This window comes from Mus pahari, unplaced genomic scaffold, assembly GCF_900095145.1.
Source record: "Mus pahari unplaced genomic scaffold, PAHARI_EIJ_v1.1 scaffold_12253_1, whole genome shotgun sequence".
NCBI classification, from domain to species: Eukaryota; Metazoa; Chordata; class Mammalia; order Rodentia; family Muridae; genus Mus; species Mus pahari.
The window spans coordinates 12,142-18,595 of record NW_018393997.1 but is presented as its reverse complement, the minus strand read 5'-3'; the positions used below and the strand labels follow the sequence as shown (position 1 = coordinate 18,595).

The window sequence follows — 6,454 nt, the reverse complement described above, 5'->3', positions numbered from 1 at the left end:
TTCTGTTTGTTTGCTGTTTGGAGGTTTGATTTTCATATTCCATCTCAAAGTTCTGCCATGTTTCCTTCAGACATCTTACCAATTTGCCATTGACTTTAACAGAGTGATTCAATTCTTCACCCACATGATCCATTCTATTGATGAAGTACTGTTTTTCTCTGAAGTTTATATTTCACTTACTATATCTTTTTTCATTAATTTTATCAATCTGTTCCAGATTTTTTCAGCATTTCTGTCTCTTCATTGAATTCTATTTTCATATCATTAATTTACTTTTATTTCAATCATATGTTTGTATAGTTTTGGAAAATCATAGAATTTTCTTTCAGTTTTTTTTTTAACTATACAATCATTCTTTTGAATTCTGCATCTGGAATTTTGTCAAAGTCTTTTTGTCACTTCTATAGAACTGGAAATTTTAAATGAAACAAGTTGTCCTGGGTTTTTCTGTCTCTTATGTTTTTGCACTGGGATCTACCTGTCTGAAATTAGATCATTGGTTAAGTTTTTGTAGTAGCTGATGCTTTTTTAAAAAAAATTCTGGTTCTCTTTCTTCTTTGGCAGATGTGTTTGCAGTGTTCAGTAGAGACAAGTTTATAGAGCAGTTGTAGTGATGTTTTCATTAATTACACTTGTGTTCTAGGATAAGGCTACATCTTCAGTATTTTGTGTAGGTTTAGTACTGTCTTCAGCAACAGTTATTATCCAATAGTTAACTCACTCTGATAACAAGTACAAGTAATTACAAAACAAACACTTGTTTTATACCAATGAGTTCCAGGAGTAAAGAAACTCCAGTAGTTTTGCTATTCTATGCATACTAATATAATGTTAGCAAAATTTCAAATAAAAAGAATAGGAAAACAGTAAAAGTGAAAATAATGGGCAATAATGCATTGGTATGAGACCAGAGAAGAGGAACACACCTAGCAGTGAGAATAATGACAACAAAGGGAAAGGGAAAGAAATGGAGTTGATGAATGGTAAATAAAATAAAATAAAATAAAATAAAATAAAAGAGGAGTTAAAGGTATTTACCCACGAGTCATAAACTAAATGAGCCTATGGGTTTTGGGAGATGTAACAGTAAGAAAATTAGGTTGGAGGAAAGAGAAATAATGGGAGAAAAGAGAGAAAAAGACAAGAAAGAGAAGTCCAAATTATGACCAGTAGATGATGATGTTAACCTGCTGATGGAATAGCTGTTTGGAGAGGGAGGAGATAGGAGGTTAGACAATCCTTGGCAGGTACTAGCTGTAATGGGAAGAAGAGGTGTGTAGAGATGTAAGAAAATGAGATCGCTGCTTTTGTCTCTATTGCAGGTCACTGTTTTTCTTCTCTGGTACCCACCTGGATTGTATGCAATGTTGATTTTTCACAAGACCTTTCTACTTTTTATTCTCATTACTGACTTAGGTGTAACCTTCTTAACTTTGTTCCTATGTGCTATAGTGGTCACCCTATTGGTTTCTATTTCTAATAAATGCGATACATTATTGCAAGACCTATTACCATTTTTGTGAAACATTATTGTTTAGTGCTAATTGCCTAACTGCACATTTAAAGTTTTCCATTACATGGCTCTAACCTATTTATCTATCTTCACTCTCTTTCTGCACCCTCATTTGCCTCAAGCCCTGAGTCACATTCATTTACATACTTCTCTTTCCTCATGTGTGTCTGACATTGTTTTCCTACTGATCTTGACTACAGATTTCCCTTTTGTTGAAAACTTTATAGGAGACTATTAACACAAAAAATACAGCTCTCATCCCAAAGGGCATAAGAGACAGTTTAAACTTCAGCCATTTTGAGTGGCCATGGCATAGGAACACATATTTATGTTAACTCAAAATCTATATTACGATGTGTACACAATTACTTGAAGCTTTATTGTTTTATGTAACAAAGAATGTCATAAATCAAGGCAAGTTGGAAATACATTAGTGGTTATATCAGAGAGGCATTTATAGCAAGATGGGAAAGACATTTTAATACTTGCTGTCTTAGCCAGGGTTCTAAATGATCAGAGCTGATAGAATAACTATATGCATGATTGGAGAAGCTTACAAACTGTGGTGCAGGCTCTATCTCAGTTGTAAGGACAAGAATCCAGTAGCTGCTCAGTATAAAAGACTGGATGTCTCAGCATTTCTGATCCGATGATAGAGTCCTGGGGAACTCCTAGAGACTTGCCTCTTAGTACAACCCTCTCATACACACTGAGTACAAACGTAATTAAGACCAATGAAATTCCAGAAAATCCACAAAACACTCATAGGTGTGACACTTGAAAATGAGATGTGAAATGCAGGAAACATGTCCCAAAACTTGGCAAAGAAGCCCTAAGCTTGGGTTTAATTTGTCTACAACTGCGGGCTGTTACTGTAAAGGGGAATTGGTGTTGGTCCAGGCAAAGGATCTTTCAAATATGATCAGTGACACCAACCATCATACCAATCACAGAACCCATAGAGCCTTGGATTCTCAAATCCCCACACATTCTCTAGCAAACAATAGAAGAGATTAACAGATATCTCTGGTCTCAGCTTCCTACATTTTTCTTTATAAATCCTTCAAAATTCCTGTTCTAATTTAATCCACCATGAAGCATCACTACAGCCTTTCTGCAGACATTGATGCAAGCAATACGACCTCTATGGAGTCACCTGTATAGCTAATAGATCATTGGGTACATCATGGCACCCATTAACTGAGATGGTATTCATCATCATGAGCAAAATTGTAGTACATGTATTTAATTCTGGTGCAACAGACAGTTTTTGAAACATAAATATGAACTATTTGTGACTCAGAGAGCATAAGTGATTTGTATAACAGGATCCACATTTTAAGTAGTTGGCTATGATTCTGACCAGGCTTCCTGACACTTGATCTTGAGTTTAAATCTCCAATACATTGCAATTCTTAGACTTTTGGATAAACTTGAGAAAGATACTTTCTCCAAGGGGTCAGGTGCTCTGTCTATGTGACAAAGTCAGAGAGGGTAACATGCTAGATATTGTTTTTCTTTTCTTTGAACACGTGTGCCCCTGACACTGAGGCTCAGGTATACAAGGAAGCATGAGAGATTGCTGAGGACTTGAACCCATATATTTCTTCAGAATGTGTTCCTGAATTGTAAGAAGGAAAGGGAGAGGCAAGATCCCCAAAAGATGGAGGAATAGAATTAATCCATAGCCTCACATCCAAAGCCCAGAACCAATGATTGTAAGCTTCCCATGTGCAAAGCAGAACCAGGCTACATGCCAAATCACTCCCTCACTTGAGCAAGTTACTTCTTCACCAGGCTTCAGTATTGCCACTTACAACATGAAAGGAGCAGTACTGGATTCCCTGACCTTTGCATTTTCCCAATACTAATTAAATACACTCCCATCAAAAGAGTTGTCTAAAGGGCACAAGGCAGAGAATAGCTAAAGTATCTTCTTTCCAAACTATAATTATGTACATCAAGCAATCTGTATGTGCACCCAGTATTTAAGCATTATTAAACTCAAGCAGCTGGAAGGATGGCCTTGTGGTTAAGAGTAAAATCTGCTCTTACATGGGAAGTCAAGGTACCAACTATGGTTGCTACCATCCACATCACTTGTAACTCCAGTGATAGGGGAGAGCAGATGCCTTTGGCCTAGAGAGCACCTGAACTCACATGCATACATCCATAAACACATGCACAAAGTTTAAAAAGTAAAAATATTCTGTAAAAGGAATCACCAAACTAAAGTCCATTTAATTCAAGAGAATTTATTCACTGACCATTTGGTATATATTAATCAATTTATGAACTGTTACAACATTTTATTTTTACAAACATGCCAGGACTGTTTTGATAGAATCTGGCTTTTCCTTTTTTTCTTTTTCTTTTCTTTTCTTTTCTTTTTTTTTCTTTGTTTGGTTTTGTTTTGTTTTTTTTGAGACAGGGTTTCTCTGTGTAGCCCGGGCTATCCTGGAACTCACTCTCTAGACCATATTTGCCTCGAACTCAGAAATCTGCCTGCCTCTGCCTCTTGGCTTTTCTTTAAACTTTTTCATAGTTAAAATGAACAAACAAAAAATGTTGAAACAACTTAATAAACTTACAAACTTGAAACATTAGACACTTCAGTGGGGCAGTAAAGTTCATATTATGAAAACAATATATTCTAAATTTCAAAGACGTGACAAGTTCTGTAGAACATCTCTCATGAAAAGATGGAAGCTTTCAAACGCATGATCTTCCAGGTAGGCATCATTCACTGGTTTGAGGTCGAATCCATTTCAAGGCAATGGTGTGCCAATTTCTGGCACAGTAATGGTAGGATGATAAAATATGCAGTCCTGTCTTGTACACTGAGTATTAAACCCACAGTGTTTTGGTTGGTAGAATGTGGGGCATTGGGCTATACACAGACAGGCTAGTTTCCAGTTGAGCTGAGGTCTGAATCCCAGAAGGATGATAATTCACCTACATGACACGGTAGGAGTTCCCTCATGCTCCTGGAACTCTCGCTCCTGCATAAGTTACCGACCCCCCCCAGCCCCCACAAGAGAAGCATGGCTAGAAGTCACATAGGCAATGTCCCAAGCTTCTGACCTTCAGGCTAAACTCCTCCGTTACCTAGCAACAGTGAAGACCATAAGAGGGGCTGTTTGGCTTCTCTTCATCCTCTTACTCCTTTGTTCTCTTACCTCTCACTTCTCTCACTCCTCTCATCTCTCTCTTTTTCTTCTTCTCTTACTCTTACTCTCTTCTAGCCTTTCTCCTCTCTCTCTCTCTCTCTCTCTCTCTCTCTCTCTCTCTCCTCTCTTTCTACCTTCTCTCTTTCTCCCTTACTTTCTATAATAAAGCTCTAAAACCATAGACACTCTCTGCTCATCAAGATCTGCTGTGCTCACTCTTGACAGTGTGGGAACCTCTCTTCTCTCTTCCCTTTCTCTCATAACCCCGGGGCCTTAGAGAGTAGCCCCGGAGCTCCCAGGAACATTCTGTTTTCTTACAAGCAGGGAAGTAACAGCAGAGCTGGCCATTATAAGACAGTGCTGGTGATGACACTGGTTTTGGAATCAGTACTGGGGCTCTTCTACTCATGTGAGTGAAGGGACAATCTGCTTTAGTACACTTTGTGTCATATTCAATTTGTATGCACAAACAAACATTTCTCAGCAAATTTACAGTTGGGAAAGGCTTTGCAAGTTGAAACCTTGATGCTGATGGTATACACACTCATCCCCAGGCCAGTACTTGCAATGCTCCAAAAGTTTTTCTGGTTTCTGTGCCACACTCAGGTCAGTCATCTCAGCTTGACTCATCTCCATTGTTTCTACCATTACTAGATCAATTTGTAGTTGGGATAACAATTGTTGAGGTCCTTGAATTTTTTCTGTATCATCTCCTTTTGCTTCCTCTTCTTTAACAGGGGGACTTATTCTGGGAGCCCTGTTTTGCCCCTGGACCATTTCTGCTAGTAATTCTTCTTGAGAAGTTCCAGTTCTGGGAGCAACTGGAAGCGTCTGTTTCTTGGAACTGCAGAATAGTTAGTTGTTTTTCTTACAGACTCTTGAGCTTCAGAGATAGCCTTCAAAATTAGATTATTGTTAGCTTGTTTAGAAGGAGGAAGAGAAGGTCTCCTCTCAGGCTTTGCTGGTACTGACATGCTTCCTATCCAGGTCCCATAATTGTCATCTCCTTCCTCCTCTTCTCCATCATGGCTAAATCTTTTTACTTTAACAACTTAACTTACCACAGGCAATTTTCTCTTCTGAAAGTTTTCGTCCTCAATTCTCATTTTATCCAAGTTGTTTCTGAAGAGGGAGCTATAAGTGTCTTCTACGCTGCAAAGCAATTGTGGATCATACAACCATCCTGCTTCATATACCTGGCCGCTCTGTACATCCAGCTGTTTGGCAGTGTGAACACTGCTTTGCTGCGGATGAAGTTGCAGCCTGTTTAAGTGAGTACCAGTGTCTGCATTTCTACTTGCAGGTGGTTGATAACTTTCAATAGAAGGGTGAGAAGAACCGCATGTGTAAGTGTCACTGTAGGTTTTTTTCTGAGATAAGGGATTCTCCTGCACAAAATTGGGGTCTTCATCAGTGAGATCATCTGGTTCTTGCTTGATATCAATCACATCTTCAGGGGGTGCTGCCTCCCTCAGAGATTTCACTGTTGACATTAGCTGGGTGGAAGCTCCATCATCATATGAATGTCTAACATTAGTGAATTTCTGCTCTAGTGAACTTGTAGAAACTCTAGAATTTCTTTTTTCAGGTCTAGAGCTAGAAATGGCAAGGGGAGGGACGGCAGCTTCATGCCTTTTTTCATTTCCCCTACTAAAACTGCTCTTGTTTGAAGGCACGATATTGTCAAAGATGCTGGTATCCTTGTGTGAGGCTATGCCAGTGCCTGGCAAATACAGAAGTGGATCCTCACACTCATTTATTGGATAGAACA

The 6,454-nt window shown here is 38.6% G+C and overlaps 1 pseudogene; it reads right to left on the bottom strand.

The window, feature by feature from the left end:
• Nucleotides 1-4,252: 4,252 nt before the first annotated feature.
• LOC110315834 lies at nt 4,253-6,241 on the bottom strand (annotated as a pseudogene).
• Between the last annotated feature and the right edge of the window lie 213 nt (nt 6,242-6,454).